Source organism: Conger conger, chromosome 1 (assembly GCF_963514075.1).
Source record: "Conger conger chromosome 1, fConCon1.1, whole genome shotgun sequence".
NCBI lineage: Eukaryota > Metazoa > Chordata > Actinopteri > Anguilliformes > Congridae > Conger > Conger conger.
The window spans coordinates 70,108,141-70,124,726 of record NC_083760.1 but is presented as its reverse complement, the minus strand read 5'-3'; positions in this window follow the sequence as shown (position 1 = coordinate 70,124,726).

Sequence of the window (16,586 nt, the reverse complement as noted above, 5' to 3'; positions counted from 1 at the left end):
TAATGAAATATTCCAAAGATCCTGCAACATATTTTGATGGAGCATAGAGCATCCTCATAATCTCTGATTAAAGCAAGATTACTTTTTATTTTCATTTTTTACTGTTATAAAATAATTTAAAAAAGGAAAAATGTATTTGTGTTTTCTTTTGCATACTTCAGAAGCTTAATTTTGTGGTAATTTGAGGTCATTCTTTCTGGCAACTCCGCCATATAGGTCTTTGTTGTTTAAAGTACGTTGTGTTCTTGTCCTGTGAACAGCTAGACCTGTGTTTGCTACTCTGTTTTGCAGCTCTTTTACAGTGATGTGTTTTTGTAGTATTCTCCTTCTTGGTGGAAAAGAACAATCTTTATTCTGAAATCTTTGGACAACTGTATAGAGGAACCCATGGTTATTAACACCAGACAGAAAAGCCACTGCAGTTGGATACTTTAGAAGGCATGGAGTTACTTCAGAATAAAAGGTTAAGCCCTGGAATTATACTCACCAGACTCATTGAAGCCCCGGTGAGTAAATCACCTAAGGGACTGGGCCTTAGTAATCATCTTTTTTTTAAATAACAAAGAATTTGAATAAAGAATTGATAAAAAAAAGGTCTCATGTTTATACACATAATAATACACGAATAATAATATATTTTTTGTTTCACTGGTACATCTATTCACTTAATTGCACTGGGCTTTCCCGTTTAATTTGAATAATTTAAGAAAATTATTTTGCAGCAGGCATGTGCAGAGAAGGCCTCTGGGGGCCTTTGAACCTGCATCTTTTGCCCCGAGTGCCTGGTGTACTCCTTTGATTCAATTTCCTTAATAACATTTGTATTATTATGTCATTAATGATGGTGCAGTGGGCAGCACTGCCGCCTCACAGCAAGGAGGTCCTGGGTTCGAGTCCCAGTCGGCCGGGGCCTCTCTGTGCGGAGTTTGCATATTCTCCCCGTGTTTGCGTGGGTTTCCTCCAGGTACTCCGGTTTCCTCCCACAGTCCAAAGACATGCAGGTTAGGCTGATTGGAGAGTCTAAATTGCCCATGGGTATGAGTGTGTGAGTGAATGGTGTGTGTGTGTGCCCTGCGATGGACTGGTGACCTGTCCAGGGTGTATTCCTGCCTTTCATCCAATGTATGCTGGGATAGGCTCCAGCCCCCCTGCGACCCTGTTCGGGATAAGCGGGTTATGGATGTCATTTATGTTCAATAACTGGGTGTTGTAGAGCTGTTTTTCTAAGATGGTGTGCCCTTTTCTCACTTTGAGCACATCAGACATACATACAAGAAAGAGGACAACATTATAGGTGCATGCTTTTGTATTGAATGTTATGCAAAAAAATTCATTGAAATTGGCCTGAATATAGGTTGAAATTAACTGAAGTAATTACTAAAAGCAGCATCCTACAATACCTTGTAATATGGCCTGGTGCAGTTTCATGCTTCTGTATTTGATTAGTGTATCTGTCATTATTGTTAATTGTTAGTTATTTTGCTTTCTGCATTTTCTGAGGGATTTTTTCCCCTTTTTCTCCCAATTTGGTAGCCAATTGGACCCCGTCTGATTCAATTAGAGCTAGTATTAGATACACCTCCCACACCCCGTCCCTCAGCGGCCAGCAGGAGAGCGACACGCCTTCTTCAAGCCGTCTCGTCTCACAAGTCGTGACCATGATTCCGAGGCGCTTGTTTTTGTGCGGCGATCTACTAACTCTGCCAAGTCCCTCCCTCTGGAGCAGCGAGCCAATTATTGCTGCTCCACGTGAGCCGGCCAAACTTGGCTTTTGGCAGGACCAAGAATCGAACCCCGGGCCCCGGTGTGCAACTGCTGCAAACTGCAACTGCAAGTCTGCTGCGTCTGCGTTAACCAAATAAATCAAAATGTTCATTATCTGCAACTGTGATTGTTAGGCTGCTACAGTAAAAACTAGCACATGCGCTACAAGTGCATACTTACATGACATCTTTCCATCACTGGCAAGTGGTGCCTGACAATTAGATTCATATTAAGTTCTAATTAGTGTTCCTGGCTTGTATTTAAATTCTATATATAACAAGAGATATACTTTACAGTAATCAAATTACAGTTTGCGTTTGTAATATTGGGTCAGTCATTTGACTGACAACTGAAAATGTACTGAAGCAACCGACAATTGTTATTTTTAATTATCCACTTTTGGCAAGTAAATATCGTGAATGATATGTCTGTTTAGATCAGGCTTGTCAAACGAAATTCCCAGTGGGGCGTCGTGTCTGTGAGTTGTTGTGGTTTCCTTTCAATCAGCTGCCAAATAAGACCTTGAGAATAAGATGTGTATATTCTTTCGGCAATCAAAGATTTAAATGAACCACTAGTGCTGAGAACACCAAAAAAACAACACACTGCTTATCACACCTGTGGTTTAAAATGTTTTTATACCTCATCGAAATTCTGGGTTATATGGTTTTAAACTGTAAATTAGGCTTTGATTGCATCAAAATTGCATGAGAGGAATACAGAAAACCAAATGCAACACATTGCTTAACCCTTGTGTTCTTTCACTTTTTGGACCAGTTGGCACTGTTCGCCGGGTCAAACTGACCCGGAACATTAAAGCAATGCAGAAATAAAAATTGTGTAAAAATAGAAATGATATTCTGACCCACTGCACATAGTGACCCACAGACATAATGCAAAGCAATTTATACGTTTGTTTTTTTAAATCCCTCCCAAATATGTTTTTGTGTGTGTGCGTGTTTATGCATGTGTCTGTGCGTGAATTTGTAGGTACCCTTGCATATGTCTGTGTCTGAATTTGTGGGTGTGTGTGCTTGATATCCTCAGAGAAACCGAGAGGTGATTTTGAAAATAAATATGTGGAGGGAATCCTTATGGACTAGGAGTAAGAGGGTAGGGGTTTGTGTTGTGCATATGGGGGTGGAGGTGGGTCAGTAGGTTTGTGACATTGTCTTTTGGAAATATGTCTGTAATATGGAGGAGGGGGGGATCCATGAAATATGCTGCAAATCTGATTCGTAGAAAGGCAACAGAAAATATGTATGCATATGTGTGCTTGATAGTATTCATGTACATGTATGTGCACAGGTGAGAGAGCAAATAAGAGATGAATTTAGTTAAGACCCCTTTTTAGTTCATATTTACCATGATCTGTCAGTTTCCACCCTTTCATTATTTCTTGGTGAAATTGACATGAAAATGTGCTCTTTTACATGTTCCTCACGGAAAATAAGCCATGGCCAGTTGTTGTCTTTTTTCAGTGAGAATTTAAAATGGGTCAGTTTGATTGGAACACCACATGAGGGTTAAAGAATGAAATGGGCTGGATATTGATCCTGGGCTCAGGCTCCGGTCTCAGCTTTACATAACGCCTCTCCTCCTGCCTCATTGTGTATTTGGGGTTGTTGAAAGGACCCCTGCTTTGGGGCTGCAATGAAGGAGCCCTATATTTGAAGCCACTTGTGTGAAATGAAATGCAGTTGAAACGAGTGCGAGACCAGAATGCATTGCCCTTGCCACACTCTCCATGGCCACATGATGGGAGAAATTATTGAGCTATTTACAGCTTGAAGTGCACTGGAGTGGAGCAGAAAGCACAGTCCTGATGATTCACTCACCACCGCAAACCTACTGAAAGCATGTAGAATTATTATTCGCCTCTGACCGTGCTGCTAAGCATGAACATATTTGGAGGAGTCATAAATTTCAGGAACAGAAAGCTGTTAAAAAGGACGGTTGTGTGTCAGTGATTTACCCCACTCCACCTGCTGGGAGATGGAGCCTCTGACTGCTCCTACCAGGCCACACGAGCATTCCCCCACTCAAGGCAGGAGTTATGGAGAGAAATAACATAGGCTGCAGTATGTGCAATTGCTCTCATCCACATTTCCAGAGGATTTCAGTATCTCATTAAAGCTTTGTGTTGAATAGTGAATTATACTGCAGTAACTACACAAATGCCTTTTACTAAAATGCTGAATTTTGAGTGATGGATTTCATTGTTCACTCAGACATATATGGCATTTATTATGAAACCTTCATAGGGCTCTATTCCTAACTTTGGCTTATATACAATATGAAAGTAAATGGGTTTTTGTTTACAGTTTTCCAAGATAAGATCATATTGGTAAGACCGAGAAGTTTAGAGTGATCTCAATCTTTCTGAATCGTCAATACATATTTGTCCAATATGTTGCTTTTCAATTTTCTCTGACATGCAGACACCCCGCATGTGTGTGTCTCCTACTCCATGAAAGCAAAGTGGGAACGCTTCTCTGATGATGAGAGCAGCCGTACTGCGAGTGATAACGGGGGTTGAGTAACTCCCATCTAGCGCTTTTGGGCTCCATAGAGGAAAATTGCTTGTTTGCATCATTTCACTCCAAGATGCTATCGCAGAGCCTTCTGCTATGCGTCCTGGAGTATTTCGCTCAGAGGCTGAGAGATGGACACCCGTCGCTTTTTCAGAGACATCCAGTCATCAGCCCTGATGAATCGCCCCAAGGTAAGTCTGCATCTGTGTCTGTTTTACTACCTGCTGTCTGGGGATTATCTGTGAGTATAAATTTGTACCTTTATTCATGCGTATTTGCAAGCATATACCATATCACTTTCACCAGTCATCCATGCACAATCACCAAGGTCTCTATCTTTATATCTGTCATAAACTAAGCCCTCTGATCTGTTTTACAACTTTAGTCACATCATATGAAATGATACTGTATATCAGAAAATCAATACAATATAGACTTTCACATATAAAATGCTCCTGGTTGTATGCTATGCAAACTGGATGAATAGAATTGAAAATATTGAGTGACACATATATACATGTACGTAGTCCTTTAAACCAAAAAATGTCATTATGATTTCCCGTCACTTATCAGAAGTGGAGAGCATGGGTAATCTGAGGGGGTTTAAGGGGGTTTTGTGCGAACAGATGATTTGTGGAGTGTCATCCATCGCTTATATTTTGGATAATTTCTTCACCAGAAAGCACCATCCACAACACTATGCCTTCTGGTCAACTTCCTTTACCTCTACTATATCATATTGTTTCACTAATTATGCTATTAATATCACCAAGTTGTGGACAATTTCTGTTGTCCCCTTCCACAGTAGGATATTGACTGCATCTGAGTTGACTCAGATTATTGACTGAAGTGTGTTATTCAGGAAGACAGTGAAAGGGATGCTGTATCCTCTCAGATGCCAGTGTTGTAAGCCCTGGTTTCCTCATTTTAGGAAGAATGGCCAAAAAGCTTCAGTCCAATATGTTCTGCATTAAATCATGGTGAAAAGTCGCAGTTGCTTTTGATCAAAAATGTAGTCCCACTTGAAGGATTGCGTGTTGATTTGGATTTTTATAGAGGCATTTCATTGCTCTTTGTTGTCAACGTTGAGACACCACAGCAGTGGCACGAGGGACACAAAACAATCACATTGCATGTCAAAGTTTATATGAAAGTGAATTGGGTATCCTGTGAGCAGCAACTTATTGCCTGTATCGCATAGCATTGTGTAGCAATGGATCTTCCTGACTCATGACTCCTGTCATTTCTAAAAGATGAAAGGTTTTACTGACTGTGCAGAAGCTAAGGGAGATCACTGTCTATAAGGGAGATCATGACTGTTTTCATTGCTTCATACTTAAATTATATATTTTGTATTTCACTTTTATTGATTTGAAATACTTCTTCAAAATGTCAGTGTATGTTTAAGGACACATGTGTTCTCCTGAAAGAGCGATAATTCTAACTTATCTAAATTAAGCTTTAAATTCCATCTCATGTCCCTGGAGGAAAAAAGTAAATCTTTCCCAGTGAACCGTTTGATCAGAAATGTAACAAAAACAGATGATCCAACAAAACACACATCCTAGGTTTCATTTCCATAGATGCTCTGGAACACCTATAGATAAGTTACCATTGGAAAATAATTATTTGGTTGTATACATTCTTGAAGGAATGTGCTTTCAGGGAGAAAATCTTGAGTTAAATGAATGAAAGGTTTCTGGACTGCAAAGCTCTGATTAATTACCTGTCAAAACTGCTGAAATTGCTGTCATTCTCAAACTGATGATGAATAAGACTGGGCAAGAAGAACTGCTATTAAACTTTCCTTGCCTTCTTTGTGTGCATACAAGAGTAGGTTGTGTGCAAATATGTGAGATGATGTGTTTGTGTTGGTTTGTAATAGTTTTGCAATAGAATAAGAGGATTGCTTTTCTCCGGACTTCCGTTTTGATCCTCATTCTCTCCACTTGGTAGTGTAGCAGAATAGTGGAGTCAGTCCTTACAAGAGGGGTAGGTGACACAGGACAAGGGCACTACTATAGGTGCCCAGACAATATATACTATAACACACAATATTGTATTTCAAGTCGTACAATATGGGTGACATTTAAAGCGAAGGAGAGGGGGACAATAATAGCACTGTAACAACTAAAACTGTCGATCATATTTGCCAGCAGACCAAATGGCTGTTTACATTACATTACATTAATGGCATTTGACAGATGCTCTTATCCAGAGCGACGTGCAGTTGATTAGACTAAGCAGGAGACAATCCTCCGCTGGAGCAATGCAGGGTTAATGGCCTTGATCTTATTGTGGCTCGACCGGGGATCGAACCACGGACCTTGCGGGTCCCCGTCATGTACCTTATAATTCTTTTGTATTGTAAAGATAATTTCTATCGTTGTGCATTCAATTATCTTTTAAAACATTTGAAACAAACAAAATGCTGTGTCATAGATTTACTGGTCAATACTAAATACAGTTTGCTGGCCTGGTTGTGTATAAAATCCTGAATAGGCTGAATTTTACATGACCCCAAAGCACATTGATTACTCTCCAGTAAATAGTACCATGCAATTTCTACATATTTGAGTCACTTCATTGAGATCTTTTTTAATGACTCAATAAAAATATCAAAACCATAAAAACACACAATTCTGCTATGGGAAGTCACACTGTATGCTAAGTTAAGTGGGAGCAGAGTACCCAATCAACTGTCTGATTGTACCTTGATGCACTGATTTAATTGGGTTACTTTAACTTTGCATTGGGAAATATCCAGTTTAAAGTAGATACTATGTAACAAATTTTAAGAAAGCTATGCAAAATTGCCATAGCAAAGGGAAGAAATAAAGAAGGCTTTACTACTCCGTGAAAGATCTGAATACTTGGCCATCTCCCCATAAAATTAGAATATTTATACAGTTAAAATACACCATTAAGACAGAACACATTTAGACATGCATGCAAGAACCACTTTCGGGAGTACATTGAGTGATTTAACGGTATAGGAAATCATGTTTCAGAAAACATGTATCCTGGAGGCAGTCATGGCTGTACTGCCAGGGCTGTACTGAAAAAGCCACAATTATAATTCCCCAGAGATGGAATTCCACCTATGAAACCAGATAAAATGTCTGCCTGACATTTTGACAAAGTAAAGCATACTCTTTCACTCAGCTTAATGATCCAGCAGGTGATCAGGACTTCAATCAGACACTACGAATGGCAACATTTGTTTCATACTGAAATGGTATTCATGGTACCACAAATTATTATGAAGGGTTGAAATGCTAATTGTATTTTAATGATACTCAAGGAAAGGGGCTTGTTTTGTAAGGAGGAGTTTTGTACTCAAAATGGAATTATTAAATGTACAATTTTATTTTTGAATATTTGATGGAAACTCAAAATGAAATTATTAAATGTATCATTTTATTTTGAAATATTTGATGGAAATGATCCATCCATTGATTATCATATTATCAATGATTAAAATAATAACCGTTTTCTCAATAATAGCAGTGCAGTCTTCATTTTAAATTTCATTATTTCCAGTTAATATTTCCAAATGGTGTTTTTCATTACAACATTGGCATTTCCCAATGACACTTATAAATAGCTTTTTCAAAATAATGGGACTTTTCACAGACGTCAATCAACCGCAAGGCGGCGGAGACCGAGACATTGGGGAAGCCAGTACAAAGATTTAAGAGAGGATATGCCGGTATGTCAACACCAAAAAACAGGGATAATTTGTTTTCCTGGTCCAAATCACGTTGTCCCCAGTGTTGATGAGTTTCAGGGTAACGTGGGGCATTGCAATCACAAAGCTTGACAAGTGTTTTATTTTACTTTTGAAAAAATTTGTTTTACCTATTTATTTTTCATTGTATAGGCAGGCAGAGGAAAGGCTACCATGTGGCCTGGCTAGCTAATGTGGCTAACAATTCTGAAAAAATCTTGTAATTTCACAGTGCTTCTAATTTTGTTTACAACAGAGCATTAAGATTTGCTTCAGGCAACATACAATACAATACAACATACAATGGGTGGTTAACAGTGGTGTCTCAACATTATGGGCTGGTGGAGCCCAGCTCCATCACTAGTTGGTGGTACAGCATTCTTATCTGTCATTAACTTTCTTATCTCTGAACCACTGCAGTTCAATGAAGAAAATTTATTTTGAATAGCTGATCTCAGATATTATCTGTAATTCCCCTTGTAAAATGCTCTTAAAATAATACAATGTGTGTGTGCAGTCTGTACTGTACTATGCTGGAAATGATCAGTCAGTGGGGCCAGCACCACAAGCTATAGCCCTGGCAGTATGGCAGGGAACCCCTTCTGCATATGTCACAGCGGATATTTTATTGTCTTGGCATCATGACTGGTAATACCCATGTGCAGGGCGCAGAAATCATAGCTATGTGTTAATTGACTAGCTATCTCTAGATATTCACGTTCTAGCTGTAGTCGCGGTCTTGTTGTAACTAGGAGACATTCGTAGTAGCTTAGCCTAATAAATATCACAGCTTATGAAAATATCACCAAGAACAAGGTTGAAAACCTCATCACCCAAGCAGGAAACAATAAAAAATGTTTCCTTTGAAACAACCCATTTTGACATTTTAGCTAGACAAGTGACATGCTGTGCTTTTATACATTTCACCACAGAAAGAGAAGAATAATTCAGACAAAACTAACAATAACATTGCTTCCATTGCCCCTTCTGCTGGACTGTATACACTCTCTGAGCAATTTTTTTGGGAACAGCTGTACACCTTCTTATTTGTGCAATTATGTAATCAGCCAAATGTGTGCACATATGGGTCAGGAGCTTCAGTTAATGTTAATCAAGCATCAGAGTGAAAAAAAAAAGTGATCTCAGTGAATTTGACTGTGGCATGATTGTTGGTGCCAGACAGGCTGATTTGAGTATTTCTGTAACTGCTGATCTCCTGGGATTTTCACACAAAACAGTCTCTAGAGTTGACTCAGAATGGTGCAAAAAACTAAAAGCATCCAGGGAGTGTTAGTTCTGCCGATGGAAACGAATTGAGAATGCCCAGACTGGTTTGAGCTGACAGAAAGGCTACAGTAACTCAGATCACCACTCTGTACAATTGTGGTACGCAGAAAAGCATCTCAGAATGCACAACACATCAAACCTTGAGGCAGATGCACTACAACAACAGAAGACCATGTCAGGTTCCACTTCTATCAGCCAAGAACAGAAAGCTGAGGCTGCAGTGGGCACAGGCTCACCAAAACTGGACAGTTGAAGACTGGAAAAATTTAGCCTGGTCTGATGAATCTCGATTTCTGCTGAGGCATACAGATGGTAGGGTCAGAATTTGGCGGCAACAGCATGAATCCATTGACCAAACCTGCCTTGTGTCAACAGTCCAGACTGGTGGCAGTTGTGTAATGGTGTGGGGAACGTTTTCTTGGCACACTTTGGGCCATTAATACCAATCAATCATCACTTGAATGCTACAGCCTATTTGAGTATTGTGGCTGACCATGTGTATCTCATCAACGCCACAATGTACCCATCTTCTCATGGCTACTTCCAGCATGATAATGTAGCATGTCACAATGGAAAAGTCATCTCAAACTGGTTTCATGAACATGACAATGAGTTCAATGTTCTTCAGTGGCCTTCCCAGTCACCAGATCTGAATTCAGTCGAACACCTTTGGGATGTGGTAGAACAGGAGATTCGCAGCATGAATCTGCAGAAATTGTGTGCCGCAATCATCAACACGGACATTTTGTGGAATCCATGCCACAAAGAATTGAGGCTGTTTTGAGAACAAAGGGATGCTCTACCCAGTCTCAACCCAGTATTAGTATACTGGTCCTAATAACGTTCTCAGTGAGTGTAGTTGGTTGTAATAATGCTGATGTACTTTGCTGCGTCATTGTAAAATTAATAAACATTGTTGGCATAGCCTATACATAATTTCAAGAATATTGTAGACTACTTGCTATTCTTACTCTGTGTGGTTAACAAATATTTTATATTAAGCTAGCTAGTTAAAATGCTAGCTAATGTTATAATCTATTCACCAGGAGACGGGTCCTATCATCCCCTTATTTTACCTCTAAGATGCAATTATGATGCTTGCAACTTGACTTTACACAAGACTTTATACATGTAGAGTAACAAAGTGAGTTTCCTGCCAGTTCCTGCCAGTTCAACTTTAATGGGTTATTTTCACATGAGAAGCACCAATGAACATTTGAATGCTATGTCAGCAACCTAGCAAAAATGCTGAAATTACAGCATGCTTGCTAAGTGAATCCTGATACCGTTTTCAGCTTTATGTTTTAATATGTAATTATTTGGACTCAAAATTAACATGAACTGTACTTCTTTGATTGTTGGGCACATTTGCATATTCATGGACAAACAATGGTTTTATATTATGCATTTCTTTCAGCCTGTGTACACTAAGGCAATGTAGCTGAACCACCTTGCAGTTGATTAACATCTATGAAAAGTGTCATTGCAAAATAAAGCCTGTTATTGTGAAAAATTGTATTTTAAACTCGTATTATGGAATGCAAAAAGAATAATACAATCTGGGCAGTTATTATGAAAAGAGATATTTTATTAAAACTTTTCCAAAAAAATTTTTCATTTAGAGTGAAAAAAAAAAAGTCCTCCATAGTTTTGAGCTATAGTATTTTGGATGGATTCAAACAGAGTAATAAAATACTTGCATAATCATACACCAAAGCTTCACTTCCTGCATATGCAGTAACATATAGCAACACTAATAGAGTTCCAAAAGTATTAACATGTGCTGTGTCACATTTGAATTAACACTGAACACTTTGCTATGTACATTTCACATATCTGGCAGATTCAATCATCACAACTTGGCAAGCAGAAGTCCTTAAGATGAACCATAAACATAGTGTAATGAATCTTCTTAAAAAGGAGAGCAAACTGCCCATCTTCCTTACATACTGTTTTCAATTTATTCAGACAGGGGGGAAGCGGTGAAGGTTACAGATAGAGGTGGCATCACAGTATGCTATGTGCCATAGCAGAACATCACAGCCCTCGTTGCACTCAGGATTGATATACGAGTTGACACTGCACAGACTGTGTCATATTGTCTCTTCCCTAATTAAGGGTTTTTGGTAATGCCATTGAAGTTAAAATGGCAGAAAGTCAACGCCAGAACTTCAGATGACACGCTGATTTTTCTCCGGAAAGGAATACTGGAGAGATGGTCTGATGAGATGTGAGAGAGGAGCGCTGGACGAAAGTGAGCAATTCTTCCTGCAGGCATTTTCATTACCATCTCCACATCTGTGAAATGTCCAGAGAATATAAAGTAACAAGACGGCTTCAGACGGAGCACCAAGTGAATGGCTGACAATTTCATTTTTGGCAATTTCACGGTGTTGCAGTCCTCCGCTAGAAATACTCCAGTCAGTCAGTAAACAGCAACAGGATATTGTAACTCACAATAGAAGATGTTAAATGTCAGACCATTTGTCTGTTATCTGTATTTTCACACAAGCAGAACAAGCAAGAAATTCTCATAATGAGAGAGGCAACACAGCTATGTTTCTCAGACCATCATTCAATAAAAATTTTCATTTGTCGATAAGGACAATTTTCCCTTCATTTTTTGATCATACAACAGTTTATGTGTAGCTGCAGTAAACACTCAAAAGGTAATCATTTTCTGCTTGTGCGATCTTCAGTTTCGCCTTTTGAAAGCTCTTCAGAATCATATGCAAAAATAGTGAATGTCAAGAACATAGCCCTCTAGCAAAAATACACACTGATTAATTTATATTCATGAGGTAAAGACACAAAACATCTGCTTTAAACCACTCTGCCCAGGCAAATGTACTGGTGCATAACAACACCCCCAATGCTCTATACTTTCATTTAAAAGCATGTTCAAGGTGCAGTGGCATGTCTCCTTCATAATGAAATGGCAGCAAACGCTCAGTGCTGACAGACCCCTGTGAGGTGAGCAGAGCCCATCATTTTAAATGGTTCTGATCTCAGTTCTCAGGATATCTGATTCTTTGAGAATTGACAGAATAGGTTAATCACAGTCAACACAGAGCAGAAAGGTTCAATGATTATTCATCAGTATTTGACGCTATTCATTTGATTTTGAGCTGTGTCCTTCTGGGGAGCCATAGATTTTTACAAATTATAATTATTTTGTATGCAGATAGTAAGTAGCACCCTTCTGAGGGTTCAACAGTATGTTACCTGGCCCTTAGCATACAAGCTCCATTCCCTGTCAGTCCCATAGCCTCCTTTCCCTATTGCTGGCTAGAGATTCCCATGGCTTTTCTTGTAATTCTATAATTAGCTATCATAACTCTCAGAAAACAAAATTATGTCAGGGAATATAAAAAAAGAGAAACAGGATTATGTGTATGTCTGAACTAACATTGAAGCTTTCATTTTCACTGAAGTAGCACTGAAGCTTTTTCCAATTTCATTCTTTGAAAAAAAAAGAAGTAACTCTTCTGTTTGAACACTCACAATAAAGCTCTGAAAATGTTTCAATAATTTAAGCAGACATGGAGATACCATCTAAATAGGCCTGTCAGGAAGGTGTCGACTCGGGGCGTTGCCTAGTGACAGGCCTCAGACGTATGAGATCACAACAGACAGGAGTTCACTTTCAGGTGACCCAAAATATCCCCTTGCATTTCAAACACAGGGTATTTGTGAATATGGTCTGTGGCCCTCTCAGGCCTGCTCATCTTTCCCTGATACTCTCCCTGATCCACAGCACTGGATGATTTAGCACCATCTAAAGTAAAAGGCAGGGGGAGGGCAGTGTCCCCCAAATTTGTGCTGTGTCCCTTCTCCAAATTACAGAAATATTAAAGACAAACTGCAGTCACTTTTATTTCCTGACATTCAAATGCGAATGCGGTGTGAGAAAATCCAATATGCAATCAACATCTATCAGATTTCTATGTGTGCCATTCTAACACAACCAGCATGTCCTTTTTCAGCTTGTTGGTTTCAGATGTCTGTTAGTTTCCACATGTCGATTTTGGTAGTGTAATTCAACATGTCCCCTTTCAACATGTCAGTTTTTGAATGTGCCAAGTAAGGAGTTGACTATACATGAGAAGAATCGAGTGTCACCAGTCGTTGAAACTTGTCGTCATCCATCCAGGAAGCCCTTTGTTTGTTAAACTGTAACAAGCTGCAACAATATGTGATAGTAGCAGGTTGTCCGTGGTTATACAAGGCTAAATTGTGTACTCAAATTGTGTACAACCAATAATATTGAGTTTATCCCAAAATGTCAAGAAACTAACTTTAGCCATGTAGCCTACATGAACTAGCTCTGTCTGTGTTGCTAGGTAGCGTAATTTTAGGCCTGCTTCATACAAAGCTGTGATGTGACTGGACATGCTAGGTAAGTTCAGTTTCAAACAAGGTGAAAGATTTAACAATTTGAACCCTGATGGCGCTCAACTTGGCTTTATTTTGAGCTGAGCGCTATGCCAGGCTTAGCACTGCTGCCAAAATGGGTTTTAACGCTCCCTGTGGGAATTTATTGGCTTTACACCATGTTGAGCATTTCAACAGTTTATTATTTATTTTTTTGCAACTTGCTTAAATCTACTCTTGACAGAGCTAAATATTATATGCTTATGTGCTTCCATGGACATTTAGGACAGTTTTATGAAGTTATAAGCGTTTGTTGAATCTGATATGGCACACTTGTACGAGCCCATCGAAAAGTCGGACAAAGTTAAGAAGAATATGAAAATATTCTTGCATGAGGCCTATTGTCTTCATACTTATGCATCCATCAGCCTCAGATGTTACTGTGACTCGGATACCACTTATATTTTGTGTTATTAAAGTTGTGTTTTTTTATTTTTCATTTTTTTGCCGAACTACTTATGTCTAGCTAAACAATGTAGTCAGTCTGGCCTCAACCTCCATAACAAGCATCTCGATTTCACAGTCCATGAAGTTTCTCTTCTTTGTTTTGTTTTGAGTTCTCCATTTTCTCCCACAATGAATTGGAATGTCAAACTGATTTATATGCATAACATATTCACATTGGGTATTCCATGAACCATTTATGGGTAATTGTGGGAGTTAACGGGGCAGGATACTAAGCTTGTGCACGTACACAAAATTTCAAGCTGTGAGAGAATTGCGTTCAGGTGAGCGTATGGACAGTTTTATAACCGCAGGTTTCTCGTTTTGTGCATACATTACCTTTTATTACCCTGGTGTAAAATCCAGCTATGACCAGCCTGATATACTGGCTACCAGCTGCTTCAAAACATAGTTTGAGCTGGTCAAACCATGTTGAGTATAGAGCTGGTCTAACTGGTCAACCAGCTACTAGCTGTTTTATTTTTCAGCAGGATATAGAACCTGTGTGAAGTTGTATACATCAGGTATACATTCAATATTATGGTAAATACATTAAATGTCCAAATTAAAACCAAATTATAAGATATTTTAGGAAAATGTTAAAGGCTCACTAATATGAATGCGAAGCTTCGGATGGTGCATCTGCCTTGAGTGGGATTTGAAGGTAAATGAGACGTGGCCATTCAGAGGGTAAAAGCTCTAATGAAGTGTAGAATAGAGGGCTGTCCACAAGGTTAATTCTGTCTCTTCAACGGCACTCTATCTGCTCTGTCCAACAAGATGCAGCCATTATACCAAAAGCAGCAATAAATCCAGGCAATGTAATACGAAGAGGAAGAGCTGACCTATTTAGGCCTTGTGGACTATATGCATGAGCTCTTCTTTATTTTCTAATTCTGCATTTAAATAATGACATATGGCTGCCCTGGTTTCTCTTATGCTAAACCCTTTGAATGACTGCTCAAAATATCACAAATTCCTTCATCCTCAGGAGTTAAATAATGTCTTTTTTTGCTTTGCTATATTTGGAGTGGTTATAATGGTGCCATATGTGACTCTTTAAAATGTTGCTTGCTGCCAAGACTCAGTAATGCACCACATGGTTTTCCGATGGGGCGGTGCCGGCATCTCCCACTGGAATGGAATGGGTAATAACTGGACCGTGCCATTTGGGCATCTGTAAGGACACACAGCCTGTTCCTGCTCTCTCTCCCTGGATATTGAACTGAAAAGCGGTGCCAGACTGATGACAAATTCGAAACACAACAAATGCCTCAAATATGTAATGAAAAAAATATCAAATCTGGGGGAAAAATGAGTGGGGTCTCCTTGTCAGCGGAACAGCTGTCAGACGCAGTCACATTCTCTTAGATGACAAATGTCTGCGCCCAACGTGCATTTTTCTGCAGCGGAATACAGACTGTCAAAAATATTTAATGCAAAAAACAAAGAAATGAAATCTGTGGCAGCACATGTGTTGTTTCTCTCCCTGTCACCTTTTACATTATACTGGAAGTGAAAACACTTGAAAAACAGTTGCAATGAAATACAGCTTTAGAGATGCTGACCAAGAATACAATTAATTTCTGTAAAATGTGACAGCATTGACTGGTCCTGCCCTTCACGTTTGCTCCGAATGGCGGCTGTGTGTTCCTGGGGGCTCGGCGGGCTTTGCTCCGAGGCAGGCTGAGCAGTGTGCAAGGGCAGGGCATGAAGGGAGGGCAGCAGTGCTGGCTTGCAGTGCGGCGTACACACAGAGGACATGAGATAAGGAGGGGGGTGGGGGTGGGGCAGAAGGAAGAGACACATCTCATCAGGACTCCTGAGCGCGCACATAGGGAACTGCGGACATGACCTTCCCGCTTTATGTCAGCGTCCTGCTTCCCCAGCCGAGACCGGACAGGAAAACGAATAGGCAATCCTGGATTTACAAGGCCCCGGGAGATCAGCCCGTTCCCATTACCTTCTCTTATTATTTCCTCATCCGAGGGGGGAGCAGAGGGCGTGAAGGGACAACGCAGGTCACAGAGTGGGGAGGATCTGATTACCAAAAGTAGCCAATGGCTAGAGGGGGAATTCACTCTTAACCATGATGATAGTTTGAATTAATTCTTTCGGTTGAATAATTAATGATATTTTTCTGTCTCAAAGAGTTTAATTGAATTCAGTGAAGACTAAATTGTTTATGACAATGCGCCACAGTTTAATAATATGCAAATGATATAATAGCATCTATTTAATTAGGTTTCCACACTTACATCATGCACTGCCCAGAAAAGCACATACAATGGCTTCAGAAAATATTTAGACCCCTTCATGTCATTGAATTGTAGATTTAATTTTAAATGACATTTTTGTCCATCGATCTACACTCAATAACCCATAATGACAAT